The sequence below is a fragment of the Taudactylus pleione genome, unplaced genomic scaffold, assembly GCF_031769625.1.
Source record: "Taudactylus pleione unplaced genomic scaffold, aTauple2 ptg000512l, whole genome shotgun sequence".
NCBI classification, from domain to species: Eukaryota; Metazoa; Chordata; class Amphibia; order Anura; family Myobatrachidae; genus Taudactylus; species Taudactylus pleione.
Window position 1 is genome coordinate 3,366,596 of NW_028284914.1, and position 16,321 is coordinate 3,382,916.

A 16,321-nucleotide genomic window follows, 5' to 3' on the forward strand; every position below is an offset into this window, starting at 1 on the left:
TGCATTAGGGGCACCACTACAGTGGGCATTGCATAAGGGGCACCACTACAGTGGGTATTATGTGTAAGGGGCACTACTGCTGTGGGCATTGTATAAGGGGAACTACTACTGTGGGTATTGTGTATAAAGGGCACAAATGTGATCATTGTGTAAAAGGGGCACTGCTCTGTGTCATACATGAATAAGGGACACTACTATGTGGTGTAAGGTGAATCAAGATTGTGTGGCGTAATTTGAGTTGGAAATACTATTGTGTGACCACGCCCCTTTCTTTTGAGACCACGCCCTTTTTTCGGCACGCGCCTGCGCCGCTCGCTGGCCCTTTATTGAAAAAGCACCAAAGGGGGGAGGTGGATTCCACTACTTCTCTAGGACCACTTTAAGCACTGCCCGAATCCATATAATGAAGATGTAAAGGGTAAAACATAATGGGGCAGATGTATGAATCTGTGGAAAGTGATAAAGTGCAGAGTGATAAACGACCAACCAATCCGCTCCCACCTGTCATTTTTCAAACACAGCCTGTAACATGACAGTTGTGAGCTGATTGGTTGGTCGTTTATCACTCTGCACTTTATCACTTTCCAGAGCTACATACATCTGCCCCAATATAACTTACAAAGTGCCCATAAAATAAGGCAAAGTCAGTATAAATATTCTTTTTTATTGTTTATTTAAAGTGCGCACAACATGTTTCTTAGTGTAAATCTGACAGTGAGAGTATGTGTGATATGTACAGTATATGGGCACCGGTTGCTATATACAGTATGTGCGTCAGTCACTGTATAGATGTAGGGAAACTGCTCCTTAATCTGCTCTTCTGCTGCTGGTCCAGCCCCAGCATTGTATAGAAAGTGAATCAGTATCAATCTCGCTGGGTAATTCTCTCAGTATCTCCCGTGTTAAGCTTTGCCAATCACTGAATCGGAACTTGAGCCTTTCTCCATTAAGACCAGTTGTCCTCTAATGTGAAGATTGCTGCGTATACAAAGCAATTTGCCTTCGTTCCCTGGGTGGTCTTGGCTCACTGTGCCAATCACATTCACTACACGAACGCGCCAATCTCTTCTTGGACAACAGAATGCACGTGGCATAATAATAAAGTACATGTCTGAGACGCCATTCATACAACATGTCTGCGCTGATTAGGAGAACGGATTCCATTGGCGAGATAAAATAGTGTTGGCTGCCGTGCTGCAAGCTCAGACTCCCCTCTAATGACCCCGCGCCTAGAGCAGTCTTGCCGCTACTTGCGAGACACGGAGGATTATTGACGTCTTCCATTATTAAATGTGACAGCGTATTTATAACCTTCTCAATGGGTTTTGTTAAGTAGGTTTTTCACGACTATGCTCCCAGTCCTGTGTACTTTAAATGATTTTGCAGCTTGCGATCCTCCCCTGTGAAGAGATATAAGTGCGCAGTTTCCATGCTGACACACTAGGCGTACATTTTGTTCTATACCAAGAAGTAGGGACGTAACTACCATAAGTGCAAGGGGAGCAGTTACTATGGGGCCCAGGGCTGAGGGGGCCAGTCTTTCTTGTCAAAAGTTACGTGTTATATACATTTTTCACCATTGGGTGGTACATATGAAATACCGCCGGAAGACCGGCAGCAGTGAAGATCCTGACAGCTAAAAAGGTAAGTATTTACTAACGCTACTCCCCCCCTAACCTTAACCCTCCTTTAGGGGTGCCGAACCCTAACCTCCCCCCCTAATGCCTAACCCCCCCTAAGTGCCTAAACCTACCCCCTGTCCCCGCAGCCTAAACCGAAGTCTCCCGGGGGGGTGCCTAACTCTAACCTCCCCCGGGGGTGCCTAACCCTAACCTCTCCCCCCTAGTGCCTAACCTTAACCAACCCCCCTAGTGCCTAACCTCACCCTAAGTGCCTAAACCTACCCCCTGTCCCCACAGCCTAAACCAAAGTCTCCCGAAGGGGTGCCTAAGCCTAACCTCCCCCCGGGGGTGCCTAACCCTAACCTCCCCCCTAGTGCCTAACCTCACCCTAAGTGCCTAAACCTACCCCCCGTCCCCGCAGCCTAAACCTAAGTCTCCCGGGTGGGTGCCTAACCCTAACCTCCCCCGGGGGTGCCTAACCCGAACCCCCCCTTCCCCTAGCCTAACCCTACCCTACCAGGGGGGTTGCCTAACCCTAAGTCCCCCCCGGGAGCCCCTGACCTAACCCTCCCCCCTACGGCTGTCCGTGCCCAACACCCGCCTTACCTTCATTCGGTATGCCGGGCGTTGGGCTCCCGGCATAGAGATAATGACAGACGTTGGGATTTTGACGCCTGTCATTAGTACCCTGCCGGGATTTGACAGTTGGGAAGCCGGCGGTCGGCATTTCCACCGTCGGCTTCCTGACTGCATCCCGGTACATAGAGGCCCAACCAAACTTTTACTTTTGGGCCTTCAAACACCTAGTTACGTCCCCGCCAACAAGTACATCAACACTGCAACATATTAATGGCACAGGTACCATTAGCTATATGTACACCCTGCCCTTGTATCATCGATGGTTGCTGAATATAACTCCTGACTCAATAAATTGATATACACTGAGGTTGAGGGGACAGTAGAGACCCATTATTATTTGTGGCCAGTGATATTTTGGCTATAGTTATAGGATAACAGTGGAAGAGTCTGTCTGGGTGGTCTGTCCTTCGGGATGTCCAATCTGTGTAGTTTTAAAGGATAACGGGGTGTTTCTCAGGGATTTTGGCCCAAAACAACATAATAACAGTAACATAATTGGGAAAGGGAAAAGTCTTGTTTGAGATACTCGCTAGGAACCTCCAATATGGTCCCGGACCAGAATGCCAAGAACTCTCCCCATCAATCGGAGAAACATTTACCACCCTTGCAATACACATCGTCTCACCCGTCAATCCGTGCGGAGGGTCTGTTAAAACAGGCACAAGTGAGCAAGAATAGAAACATGTTGTCACAGACAAAGAAGAAGCAGCATTTGTAATGGATGCTAGGGACGCCATTGGATGGGCACCATAAAATCAGCCATCGATGGCATGTAGCTAATGCCAGTTAACCATTCAATGCTTTAACCATTGCTGGTATACTATTGCGCACACGCATTGAACAGCAGAGGCGTGGTTATTCGGGGAGCTCTACTACGGACACGGGACCTCATTCAGAGCCGCTCGCAAAATGCGAGCGCTCGCTCTGAATGAGGGTGGCCGCTTCTATGTTCAGAGCCGGCCTCCTGGCCGCTCGCTAGGCTGTGGGTGACCACCCACAGCTTTAGCGAGCGGCCAGGTTGATGGTCGCGATGGTCAAGACCATCGTGACCAACGGGGCTTGCGACGAGACTCTTGTGGTAGGGTCTCGTATACCGCAAGCCCCGGTAAGCTTTCGGCTCTATTAGAGCCAGAATCTCACCACTGACATCACGAGTGATGTCAGTGGGGCCGCCCCCCAAACGGCAGGCGTTCCGTCGGGAACGCCTCCGTTTGGCCAGCCACCCCCCCGCCACGCCTACAAAACGGTGCGAGCTGTCGATCACCATCGACAGCTGCCCCTTTTGTAGTGAGCCCCGGAGCGAGAGAATTTCTCTCTCGCTCCCGGGCTTGTGCACGCGCAGTGCGGCTGCTGCACGTGAGCAGGGCCCCAACATCGACCCGCTTGCGAGCGCATAGGCGCCTGCGAGCGGGTCTGAATGAGACCTCCAGAGTTTCCGCTCCTGGGTGTACGCAGCAGAATGGATGTCGGCAGCCTTCGGAAATAATAATAATAATCCCGGCATTGAATCAGATCGCTAACATTGGTGGTTTCCAAGGCTCGGTTTCCGATGGCTATTCCGAATAGGCGCCCACACGCTCTTACATCTACAAGCTATCTATAGTGACTACACGTCTTCTGAAATCCCTCCACTACCACAACAGGCTCTTGCAGAAAGAATACAATAATTCTGAGAATACCAAGATCTCGGAGGATTCCCCTCCGCTATATAAATATTCAGTGGAATCTCGAAGAGCACTCCAGAAAAATGAGAACACAACGATGCTACGATGGCACAAATTGCAGACTATTGATATTCCGCTCACTCCCCAGCCAGGGGAGAGTCGTGGGCTCATTTACTACCAATAAGAAAGTTAGAAAATACAAAACCGGATTTAGAATATTTATATCTGTCCTGAACATTATTAATGGAATAAAGCACATTGAATTACAGAGCAGATGTGTGCTTTCCTAAATTGACTTGGAAAACTTCTGCCGGCGGGTCCCTCTAGTGTTGCTGCAGTTTATTAAAGCTTAATATTGTCTCAGTATCTCAGGGAGAATTGAGTTTCTACACAGAGCCTTCAGACTATGTCACACTCCTTTGCCTGCTAGAATGGTCAAAATCTATTCTCATTGTGACTGTGTTCTGTATCTTATTTGTATCTGTTAGCTATATAAATATATTTCTACTTAAAGCTTTATTTTAGTGGAGGGGGGTGGATTAAATTATAAAAGGTGGGGAACCCACTGCTGAGACTTCTAGTTCAGCATCAGCAGGGAATGCTCAGGTTCACTGAAACTTTGCCTAGTTACTACAGTGTGCATATGTTGATGTTACTGCAAGTATATACTACAAACTATTATTATTATTATTATCCTTTATTTATATGGCGCCACAAGGGTTCCGCAGCGCCTTACAAAGTACAGAAAGAAATGAGCACACAAGACAACAGTTATTAACAGTACAGACAATACAGGACAAGTACATGATTTATAAACATTGCTGCATAACACCTAAATAAGCAGCAGGGTGTCAGTAAGCAGTTTTAGGTTCCATTGTAAATTAAAGTAAATTTTAAGGCAAGAAGAAGCACGTGAGGAAAGAGGTAGGCCTGATTCAGACACAGTGGCGGACTAGAGCATGAATAGCCCACAGGGGAATGCAGTAACAGAGGCCCACAAAGGGGTGTGGTCAGTCACTGGAGGGGGTGTGGCCAACTATAATGGGAAAAAAAGTATTGATATAATTTATGTCCCTTTTATATACTAAAATCTCTCTCTCTCTCTCTGTAGGCCTGATTCAGAGGCGCTCACAAAAAGCGAGTGCTCGCTCTGAATCAGGGCGGGCGCTTGGTTTTTAAGATGCAGCCTCTTGGCCGCTCGCATAGCTGTGGGTTACCACCCACAGCTTATGCGAGCGGCCATGATGATGGTCGTGATGGTCAAGACCATCTCGACCATCGGGCTTGCGACGAGACTCTTTTGGTAGGGTCTCATGGCCGCAAGCACCAGAGAGCTTTCGGCTCTTACAGAGCCGGAAGCTCTCTCACTGACATCACTAGTGTTGTCAGTGGGGCCGCCCACAAACGGTAGGCGTTCGATTGGGAACGCCTCTGTTTGTGAACCCACCCCCGGCTATAAAAGGGGTCGAGCTGTCGATCAACATCCCCTTTTGCTCGCTGTAGGGCTCGCGCACATGCAATGCGTACGCCGCGCATGTGCACTGGCCCACCATCGATCCGGTTGCGAGCGCACAGCAGGGAGGTAGTGCAGATAGGTACTGGTGAGTATGGAGGGGTCAGGGAGTCAGGGAGGTAGTGCAGATAGGTAGTGGTGAGTATGGAGGGGTCAGGGAGGTAGTGCAGATAGGTAGTGGTGAGTATGGAGAGGTCAGGGAGGTAGTGCAGATAGGTAGTGGTGAGTATGGAGGGGTCAGGGAGGTAGTGCAGATAGGTAGTGGTGAGTATGGAGGGGTCAGGGAGGTAGTGCAGATAGTTAGTGGTGAGTATGGAGGGGTCAGGGAGGTAGTGCAGAGAGGTAGTGGTGAGTATGGAGGGAACAGGGAGGTAGTGCAGATAGGTAGTGGTGAGTAGGGAGAGGTCAGGGAGGTAGTGCAGAGAGATAGTGGTGAGTATGGAGGGGTCAGGGAGGTAGTGCAGATAGGTAGTTGTGAGTATGGAGGGGTCAGGGAGGTAGTGCAGATAGGTAGTGGTGAGTAGGGAGAGGTCAGGGAGGTAGTGCAGAGAGATAGTGGTGAGTATGGAGGGGTCAGGGAGGTAGTGCAGATAGGTAGTTGTGAGTATGGAGGGGTCAGGGAGGTAGTGCAGATAGGTAGAGGTGAGTATGGAGGGGTCAGGGAGGTAGTGCAAATAGGTAGTGGTGAGTATGGAGGGGTCAGGGAGGTAGTGCATATATGTAGTGGTGAGTATGGTGGGGTCAGGGAGGTAGTGCAGATAGGTAGTGGTGAGTATGGAGGGGTCAGGGAGGTAGTGCATATATGTAGTGGTGAGTATGGTGGGGTCAGGGAGGTAGTGCAGATAGGTAGTGATGAGTATGGAGGGGTCAGGGAGGTAGTGCAGATAGGTAGTGGTGAGTATGGAGAGGTCAGGGAGGTAGTGCAGATAGGTAGTGGTGAGTATGGAGGGGTCAGGGAGGTAGTGCAGATAGGTAGTGGTGAGTATGGAGAGGTCAGGGAGGTAGTGCAGATAGGTAGTGGTGAGTATGGAGGGGTCAGGGAGGTAGTGCAGATAGGTAGTGGTGAGTATGGAGGGGTCAGGGAGGTAGTGCAGATAGTTAGTGGTGAGTATGGAGGGGTCAGGGAGGTAGTGCAGAGAGGTAGTGGTGAGTATGGAGGGAACAGGGAGGTAGTGCAGATAGGTAGTGGTGAGTAGGGAGAGGTCAGGGAGGTAGTGCAGAGAGATAGTGGTGAGTATGGTGGGGTTATGGAGGTAGTGCAGATAGTTAGTGTTGAGTATGGAGGGGTCAGGGAGGTAGTGCAAATAGGTAGTGGTGAGTATGGAGGGGTCAGGGAGGTAGTGCAGATAGGTAGTTGTGAGTATGGAGGGGTCAGGGAGGTAGTGCAGATATGTAGTGGTGAGTATGGAGGGGTCAGGGAGGTAGTGCAAATATGTAGTGGTGAGTATGGAGGGGTCAGGGAGGTAGTGCAGATAGGTAGTTGTGAGTATTGAGGGGTCAGGGAGGTAGTGCAGGTAGGTAATGGTGAGTATGGAGGGGTCAGGGAGGTAGTGCAGATAGGTAGTGGTGAGTATGGAGGGGTCAGGGAGGTAGTGCAGATAGGTAGTGGTGAGTATGGAGGGGTCAGGGAGGTAGTGCAGATAGTTAGTGGTGAGTATGGAGGGGTCAGGGAGGTAGTGCAGAGAGGTAGTGGTGAGTATGGAGGGAACAGGGAGGTAGTGCAGATAGGTAGTGGTGAGTAGGGAGAGGTCAGGGAGGTAGTGCAGAGAGATAGTGGTGAGTATGGTGGGGTTATGGAGGTAGTGCAGATAGTTAGTGTTGAGTATGGAGGGGTCAGGGAGGTAGTGGTGAGTATGGAGGGGTCAGGGAGGTAGTGCAGATAGGTAGTTGTGAGTATGGAGGGGTCAGGGAGGTAGTGCAGATATGTAGTGGTGAGTATGGAGGGGTCAGGGAGGTAGTGCAAATATGTAGTGGTGAGTATGGAGGGGTCAGGGAGGTAGTGCAGATAGGTAGTTGTGAGTATTGAGGGGTCAGGGAGGTAGTGCAGGTAGGTAATGGTGAGTATGGAGGGGTCAGGGAGGTAGTGCAGATATGTAGTGGTGAGTATGGAGGGATCAGGGAGGTAGTGCAGATATGTAGTGTTGAGTATGGAGGGGTCAGGGAGGTAGTGCAGATAGGTAGTGGTGAGTATGGAGGGGTTAGGGAGGTAGTGCAGATAGGTATTGGTGAGTATGGAGGGGTCAGGGAGGTAGTGCAGATAGGTAGTGGTGAGTATGGAGGGGTCAGGGAGGTAGTGCAGATAGGTAGTTGTGAGTATGTAGGGGTCAGTGAGGTAGTGCAGATAGGTAGTGGTGAGTATGGAGGGGTCAGGGAGGTAGTGCAGAGAGATAGTGTTTTGGTAAGGAGTAGTCAGGAGGTAGTGCAGATAGGTAGTGGTGAGTATTGAGGGGTCAGAGAGGTAGTGCAGTGAGATAGTGTTTAGCAGAGAGGAGTCAGGAGGTTGTGCAGCTTTAGTGGTGAGTATGGAGGGGTCAGGGAGGCAGTGGTGAGTATGGAGGGGTCAGGGAGGCAGTGGTGAGTATGGAGGGGTCAGGGAGGTAGTGGTGAGTATGGAGGGGTCAGGGAGGTAATGCAGATATGTAGTTGTGAGTATGGAGGGATCAGGGAGGTAATACAGATATGTAGTGGTGAGTATAAAGGTGTCAGGGAGGTAGTGCAGATAGGTAATGGTGAGTATGGAGGGGTCAGTTAGGTAGTGCAGATAGGTAGTTGTGAGTATGGAGGGGTCAGGAAGGTAGTGCAGATAGGTAGTGGTGAGTATGGAGGGGTCAGGGAGGTAGTACAGATAGGTAGTGGTGAGTATGGAGGGGTCAGGGAGGTAGTGCAGATAGGTAGTTGTGAGTATGGAGAGGTCAGGGAAGTAGTGCAGATAGGTAGTGGTGAGTATGGAGGGGTCAGGGAGGTAGTGCAGATAGGTAGTTGTGAGTATGGAGGGGTCAGGGAGATAGTGCAGTGAGATAGTGTTTGGTAGTGAGGGGTCAAGGAATAGTGCACATAGGTAGTGGTGAGTATGGTGAGATCAGGGAGGTAGTTCAGAGAGATAGTGTTTGGTAGAGAGGAGTAAGGAGGTAGTGCAGCTTTAGTGGTGAGTATGGAGGGGTCAGGGAGGTAGTGCAGAGAGATAGTGTTTGGTAAGGAGTAGTCAGGAGGTGGGGCAGATAGGTAGTGGTGAGTATGGAGGGGTCAGGGAGGTAGTGTAGTGAGATAGTGTTTAGCAGAGAGGAGTCAGGAGGTAGTGCCGTTAGGTAGTGGTGAGTATGGAGGGGTCAGGGAGGTAGTGGTGAGTATGGAGGTGTCAGGGAGGTAGTGGTGAGTACGGAGGGGTCAGGGAGGTAGTGCAGATATGTAGTGGTGAGTATGGAGGGGTCAGGGAGGCAGTGCAGATAGGTAGTGGTGAGTATGGAGAGGTCAGGGAGGTAGTGCAGATAGGTAGTGGTGAGTATGGAGGGGTCAGGGAGGTAGTTCAGATAGGTATTGGTGAGTATTGAGGGGTCAGGGAGGTAGTGCAGATAGGTAGTTGTGAGTATGGAGGGGTCAGGGAGGAAGTGCAGATAGGTAGTGGTGAGTATGGAGGGGTCAGGGAGGGGGAGGCAATCGGGAAGCCGACTGCCTAAATACCGGCAGCCGGCTTCCCGACTGTCTTATCCCGGCAAGGGTGAAATGCCGGGTGTCTAGATGTAGACACCCGCATTTCCCCGACGCCGGGAGAGACGATCGTAGTGATGCCGGGCGCTGCGAGCGGACAGCCGCAGGGGGGGGAGGGTTAGGTTTAGGGCTCCCTGGGGGGACTTAGGGTTAGGCACCCCCCCGGGGGGGACTTAGGGTTAGGCACCCCCCCGGGGGGGACTTAGGGTTAGGCACCCCCCGGGGGACTTAGGTTTAGGCAGCGGGGAAGGGGGTGGTTAGGGTTTGGCACTTAGAGGGGGGATTAGGGTTAGGCACTTGGGGGGGAATTTAGGGTTAGGCACCCCTAAGGAGTGTTAGGGTTAGGGGGGTTAGGTTAGGTTAGTGGATACTTACCTATCCACGATCAGGATTTCCAGCACTGTCGGCCTTACGCTGCGTCGCACTCTGCTACTGTCGGGTTACCGCTGACGGGAATCGAACCGCCGGCCGGGTGGCCGGTGGTATTTCATACCAATCCCTCAGGGAGGTAGTGCAGATAGGTAGTTGTGAGTATGGAGGGGTCAGGAGGGTAGTGCACATAGGTAGTGGTGAGTATGGAGGGGTCAGGGAGGTAGTGCAGAGAGATAGTGTTTGGTAGAGAGGTGTCAGGAGGTAGTACAGCTAGGTAGTGGTGAGTATGGAGGGGTCAGAGAGGTAGTGGTGAGTATGGAGGGATCAGGGAGGTAGTGGTGAGTATGGAGGGGTCAGGTAGGTAGTGGTGAGTATGGAGGGGTCAGGGAGGCAGTGGTGAGTATGGAGGGGTCAAGGGGGTAGTGGTGAGTATGGAGGGGTCAGGGAGGTAGTGGTGAGTATGGAGGGGTCATGGAGGTAGTGGTGAGTATGGAGGGATCAGGGAGGTAGTGGTGAGTATGGAGGAGTCAGGGAGGTAGTGGTGAGTATGTAGGGATCAGGGAGGTAGTGGTGAGTATGGAGGGATCAGGGAGGTAGTGGTGAGTATGGAGGGGTCAGGGAGGTAGTGGTGAGTATGGAGGGGTCAGGGAGGAAATGGTGAGTATGGAGGGGTCAGGGAGGTAGTGGTGAGTATGGAGGGGTCAGGGAGGTAGTGGTGAGTATGGAGGGGTCAGGGAGGTAGTGGTGAGCCACCCAGTAATCCTTCCAATGTTGGTCAGTTGTGGGTAAATGAGATCCCTACACATGTACTAACATTATGCCACACTGTAGTGGCCCCATATTATGCCATACTGTAGTACGCACACATTATACCACCTATAGTACCCACACATTATGCTACCTGTAGTGCCCATAGATTAGGCCACACTACTGTGCCCCCCACATTATACCACAGTGCAGCACCCCCTGCATTATACCACACTGCAGTACCCACACATACCATACTGTAGTGCCCCCAGATTATACCACACTGCAGTACCCACACATACCATACTGTAGTGCCCCCACATTATACCACACTGCAGTACCCACACATACCATACTGTAGTGCCCCCACATTATACCACAAAGCAGTACCCACACATACCATACTGTAGTGCCCCCAGATTATACCACACTGTAGTACCCACACATACCGTACTGTAGTGCCCCATTATACCACACTGCAGTACCCACACATACCATACTGTAATGCCTCCACATTATACCACACTGCAGTACCCACACATACCATACTGTAGTGCCCCCACATTACACCACACTGCAGTACCCACACATACCATACTGTAGTGCCCCCACATTATACCACACTGTAGTACCCCTGCATTATATTAAACTGTAGTACCCACATGGGGCCTAATTCATTACGGATCACAACTGCGATTGCAATAGCGATTACGCACGCAGTCTCACTGCGACAGTATGCTAATCCACTGCGATCACTATGCCGTTGCAGCACAACATAAGGACGCCCACCTTACCTTACACACATCCATATTGTTTAGCAAGACTGTGAAACCATCGGTACAATCGAGTACCATCGCAGCCTCACGCACATTTGCACAAGCTCTGACCTTACTCAGAAATTACTAACCTCATTGCACGCTATGAATACTCAAGCTGTGTACGGCAACACATTGGATAATTTATGCACATCCCTGCAACAGCACCCTGGCACACCTGCGTTTCCCCGACCACTTCCTGACAATCACTCTGCGATGGGTGTGCATGGTCACTGTGATCGCAGCGGCCGGTTCCCGCACGCACCACTGCGATACATACGCATGCACAGTATGCAACAATCGACTATTTGCATGCGTATTCGCAGTTGCGATCAATAATGAATTAAGCCCACATACCATACTGTAGTGCCCACACATAATGCCACCTGTAGTGCCCACACATAATGCTGCCTGTAGTGTCCACGGAATCGGTATGTAATACCGCCGGCCGCACGGCCGGCAGTTCGAATCCCGGCAGCGCCAGGCTGACAGAGGAACAGATTCTGGCAGCGGCAGCCCGACAGCGCTGGAAATCCTGATCGTCCCCAGGTAAGTACTAACTAACCTAGCCTACCCCCCTAACCCTAACCCTCCCCTAGGGGAGCCTCCCGGTCCCTGGAGACCCGTCTCCCCCCCACCACGGTTGCAGTATAAACCTCAGCAGTGGGGGGCTGGTGACGCGGGTCGCGCTGAATCGCATCGTCGTGGCCCTGCACCCTGCTTCACATTGCCATTAATATTGGCATTGTGAAGAGGGGACGGGGCCACAGCGATGCGGTCGGGCTGTCACACCCATGCTTCATCCCCAATGACGCATCATTGCCGGGACACGCCCTTTGTTGCCGCGACACGACTTCCCCATTGTGGAAACCCAACAACTTCCTCCCGGAAGGAGGGAGCTAATAGTCGGCAAGTATGCTGCCTGGCAAGCAGCTGCACTGCGGCCTGCTACAAACGAATGGTGATGTAGGCCACAGCCTCCCATGATAGAGGCGTGGCTACAAATCCCCGGGGCCCACCGGGGATTTGTGGCCCAGTCCGAGCCTGTTCAGATATGTACATAAATTTGATAATTACTTAAATCTCCGGTGTTTGCAAATCTGTTTCTGTGACATTGGTCGCACTGCTCTAAAGCCGCAGTACGACTGACATGTTGGCGTTTGGGAGCGTGATATAAAATGGGGGTGTGTCGGCCCCATTTTCTGGGTGTGCCGTAGCCAGTGGCCGTGTCCTTGGATGCAGCTTCACTACCCCCCGGCAGCATGATTTTCCCAGACATACCTAAGGGTTACTCCGATGTCCGAAGGTCACAGGTCGATACAATCCTGTGTCTTCGGATGCAGCATCGAATCACAGCACCTGGCAGTGGGAGTCTTATTACTTAAGTTGGCTGTGCCACTGCGTCCATTTCAGAATGAGACTTTATAAGCAGGCATCACAAAGTATGTTCCCTGGTCACAGTGGTATGCAACATGGAATTAAAGTTTGGTAATTAGTGAGTGAATATCTTCATTTTGATGGCATGTTCTGTTCGGTAGCTAAAGGATTAAAAGTATGTTAAATATCAAATTACATTGCAATACGAGCATAAAAAGTGTGGTGCCACACCTACTAATATGTCTGCTGGAAAAGTACTATCTAATCCAGTAGAGGAAGGTAAGATGTATGAAAGTTAGAATAGTAACAGAAGAATTGCATCTATTGAGTTTTAGTTGAATTTGATTGGTTTAGTACATTCCTTTTACTTAGCCGTATACTTACCATATGTCGATTTTAATCTATTTAGATCAACATTGATGTTATGTTTCTGGAGCTAAATCACACATTTACTAACAGCTGATTTTTAACTTTTTTTTTAAGTATTAGTAATTGTGTGATTTGGCGGCCTATTCATGATGTTAATTATCGGGGTCCAAACGGACCCCGTTAATTAACATTCTGGCTCGCCACGGCTACTGGAGCAATTTATCATTGCTCCGGCGTGGTGACAGCTGATGCGATATCGACTGTCCCCGCTAGCCGCTTCACTGCTCCTTTTCGGATCAGTGAATCTTTTCACTGCAGGTCACGCATGCGCACAAGAGCCCCGGCGTCCAGCGGAAGGAGCCGGACAGGGGCAGAGGGATCCGAGAGGAAGAGGCTTTACTTGGTGTGTTGTATTAGGTAGTGATGGAGTACGGCCGAGTTCCCACCTCAACGTAGCCTGTCAGACATCACAATTCAGCACCAAGGACAGCAGCCTCAGAATCAGCTAAGGGCCTAATTCAGCTTGGATTGCAGTTGCTAACACGCACGCAATCGGCCGATTGTTGCTTTCTGCGCATGCGTATGTATCGCAGTGAGCGTGCACGAAATAGCTATTGCGATCAGGACAGCGATCGCTGAGGCTAAGCAGACACATGGCAGAGTGATTGACAGGAAGTGCTGTTTGTGGGTGATAACAGGGGGGGTGGTCAGCCGAACGCAGGCGTGCCAGTGTTTGCATGCCGTAGCAGGGGCGTGCATAAATTATCGACTGCGATACCATACGCAGTGTGAGGTCTCATAGCATGCGTGGCTGTTAGCAATTTCTGAGTAAGGTCAGGGCTTGTGCAAGTGTGCATATGGATCCAATGGTGCTCGATTGTACCGAAGGTTTCGCTATTCTGCTAAGCCTTACGGATGTGCGTATAATAAAGTGGGCGTCCTTATGTGGTGCCGAGATTGCGTTGCAATCACAGTGGTTTGGCTTGCTATCGCAGTTGAACTGCGTGTGTACGCAGGATTGCGATCCGTAGTGAATCAGGCTCTAAGTCACACAACTCACTCTGTAATAGTGGCCCAGGTAATATTATCACCACATCTGTGTAACAAATAACACGATAATCTTCATTAACTGTTACACTATGCTCTTCTCTTTCTGTCATTCATCAGACCAAGCATCATGATATATCAGCGGTCACTTACATATATCACATATAATACTTCTGTCACATCTCATTAGCATATAACACTGTACTTCCCATTTCCTCACATTACTTGTCATCACATACCTATCCCCTCCCTCCTCAAACTGATCATCATCATCATCATCTTATCATCTCCACCACCACTTGGCCTTCCTACATCAAACTATTCCTCATCATTACCATAACATTCTCAGCTCCCTTCCTCAGATTATCCCTCATCGTCAAGACTGACTTCTCTCCTGAATTCCTAAAACCAGCTCTTCCTTCTCCTCCTCCTCATAACAAACTCTTCAGCACACATTCTCAGACATCACCTCTCATTCTCCTAATCATCATTCCCACCACTAACTTCTCAGATCCCTTTCTCAGACCACTATAATAATATTATTATTGGCTTTGAGTTGTGAGGTACCACAGTGCTCATCATCCATCACATAGTGCTCACTTTCTTTTATCAAACAATTCTCTATCATCATTATTACAAACTCCTTAACTCCCTCGCAAAATACTTATAATGATAACCACAAACTGCTTGCAATAATTCCTCAAACTACTCACCCACCACATTTCTCACCTCCATTCCATAATCAAACATATCCTCCTCCTTCCTAACACACTTCTCATCTCCCTACCTCAAAATATCACTCCTCATCCTCATTACTTACTTCTCATTTTTTTTCCTCAAATTTCTTCTCATCATCACACATATCTTCTTTCCTCAAACGTCTCCTCCTCACTACATGCATCTCACTTCTTTACCTTAATCTTCTCTTCTTTATTACACACCTCACCTTCCTACCTTACACTTCCCTCATCATCACACATTTCTTACCTCCTTTTATTAATCTCATCACACACTTCTCACCTTCTTCCTCAATTTTCTCATCATCACACCATTCTCACCTCTTTACCTGACACTTCCCTCATTATCACACATTTCATTACACATATTTCAGTTTGTTACATTAAACTTCTCATCACAAAATTCTCACCTCTTTACCTCATCACACGTATCATCTCTTCTTTTTTATCTTCTCATCATCACACACTTCTTACCTACTTTCCTCAATTTTCTGATCATCATTATAAATAACTTCTCATCTCCTCAACTCAAACTTCTCCTCCTAAAACTTCTCATCTAATTTCACCAAGCTTCTCCTCATCATCACACACTTCTCACCTACTTTTCTGAAACTTCACATCATTACACACTTCTCATCTCCTCTCCTCAGACTTATCATCACACACTTCTCTTCTCCTTTCCTCAAATGTCTCTGTATCATCACACACTTCTCATCATTACTCCTCTTCTCAGACTTCTTATCATCACACACTTCTCATCTCCTTTCCTTTCCACAAACTTATCTTCATTATCACACACTTCTCATTTCCTCTCCTCAGACTTCTCCTCATCATCACACTTCTCATCTCCTTTCCTCAAACTACTTCTCATCATCACACACTTCTCATCTTATTTCCTCAAACTTCTCTTCATCATCACACACTTCTCACCTCCTTTTCTCAAGCTTCTCCTCATCATAACACACTTCTCACCTCCTTTTCTCAAGCTTCTCCTCATCATAACACACTTCTCACCTCCTTTTCTCAAGCTTCTCCTCATCATCACACACTTCTCACCTCCTTTTCTCAAGCTTCTCCTCATCATAACACACTTCTCACCTCCTTTTCTCAAGCTTCTCCTCATCATCACACACTTCTCACCTCCTTTCTACAAACTTCTCATTATCACACACTTCTCACCACCTTTCCTCAAACTTCTCTTCATCATCACACACTACTCACCTCTCCTCAAACTTCTCCTCATCATCACACACTTCTCACCTCCTTTTCACAAACTTCTCTTCATCATCACACACTTCTCATCTCCTCTTCTCAGACTTCTCAACATCACACACTTCTCATCTCCTTTCCTCAGTCTTTTCCTCATCATCACACACTACTCACCTCTCCTCAAACTTCTCCTCATCATCACACACTTCTCACCTCCTTTTCACAAACTTCTCTTCATCATCACACACTTCTCATCTCCTCTTCTCAGACTTCTCAACATCACACACTTTTCATCTCCTTTCCTCAGTCTTTTCCTCATCATCACACACTTTTCACCTCCTTTCCTCAAACTTCTTCTCATCACACACTTCTCCTTTCCTCAAACTTCTCCTCATCATTACACACTTCTCACCTCCTTTCCTCAAACTTCTTCTCATCACACACTTCTCCTTTCCTCAAACTTCTCCTCATCATTACACACTTCTCACCTCCTTTCCTCAAACTT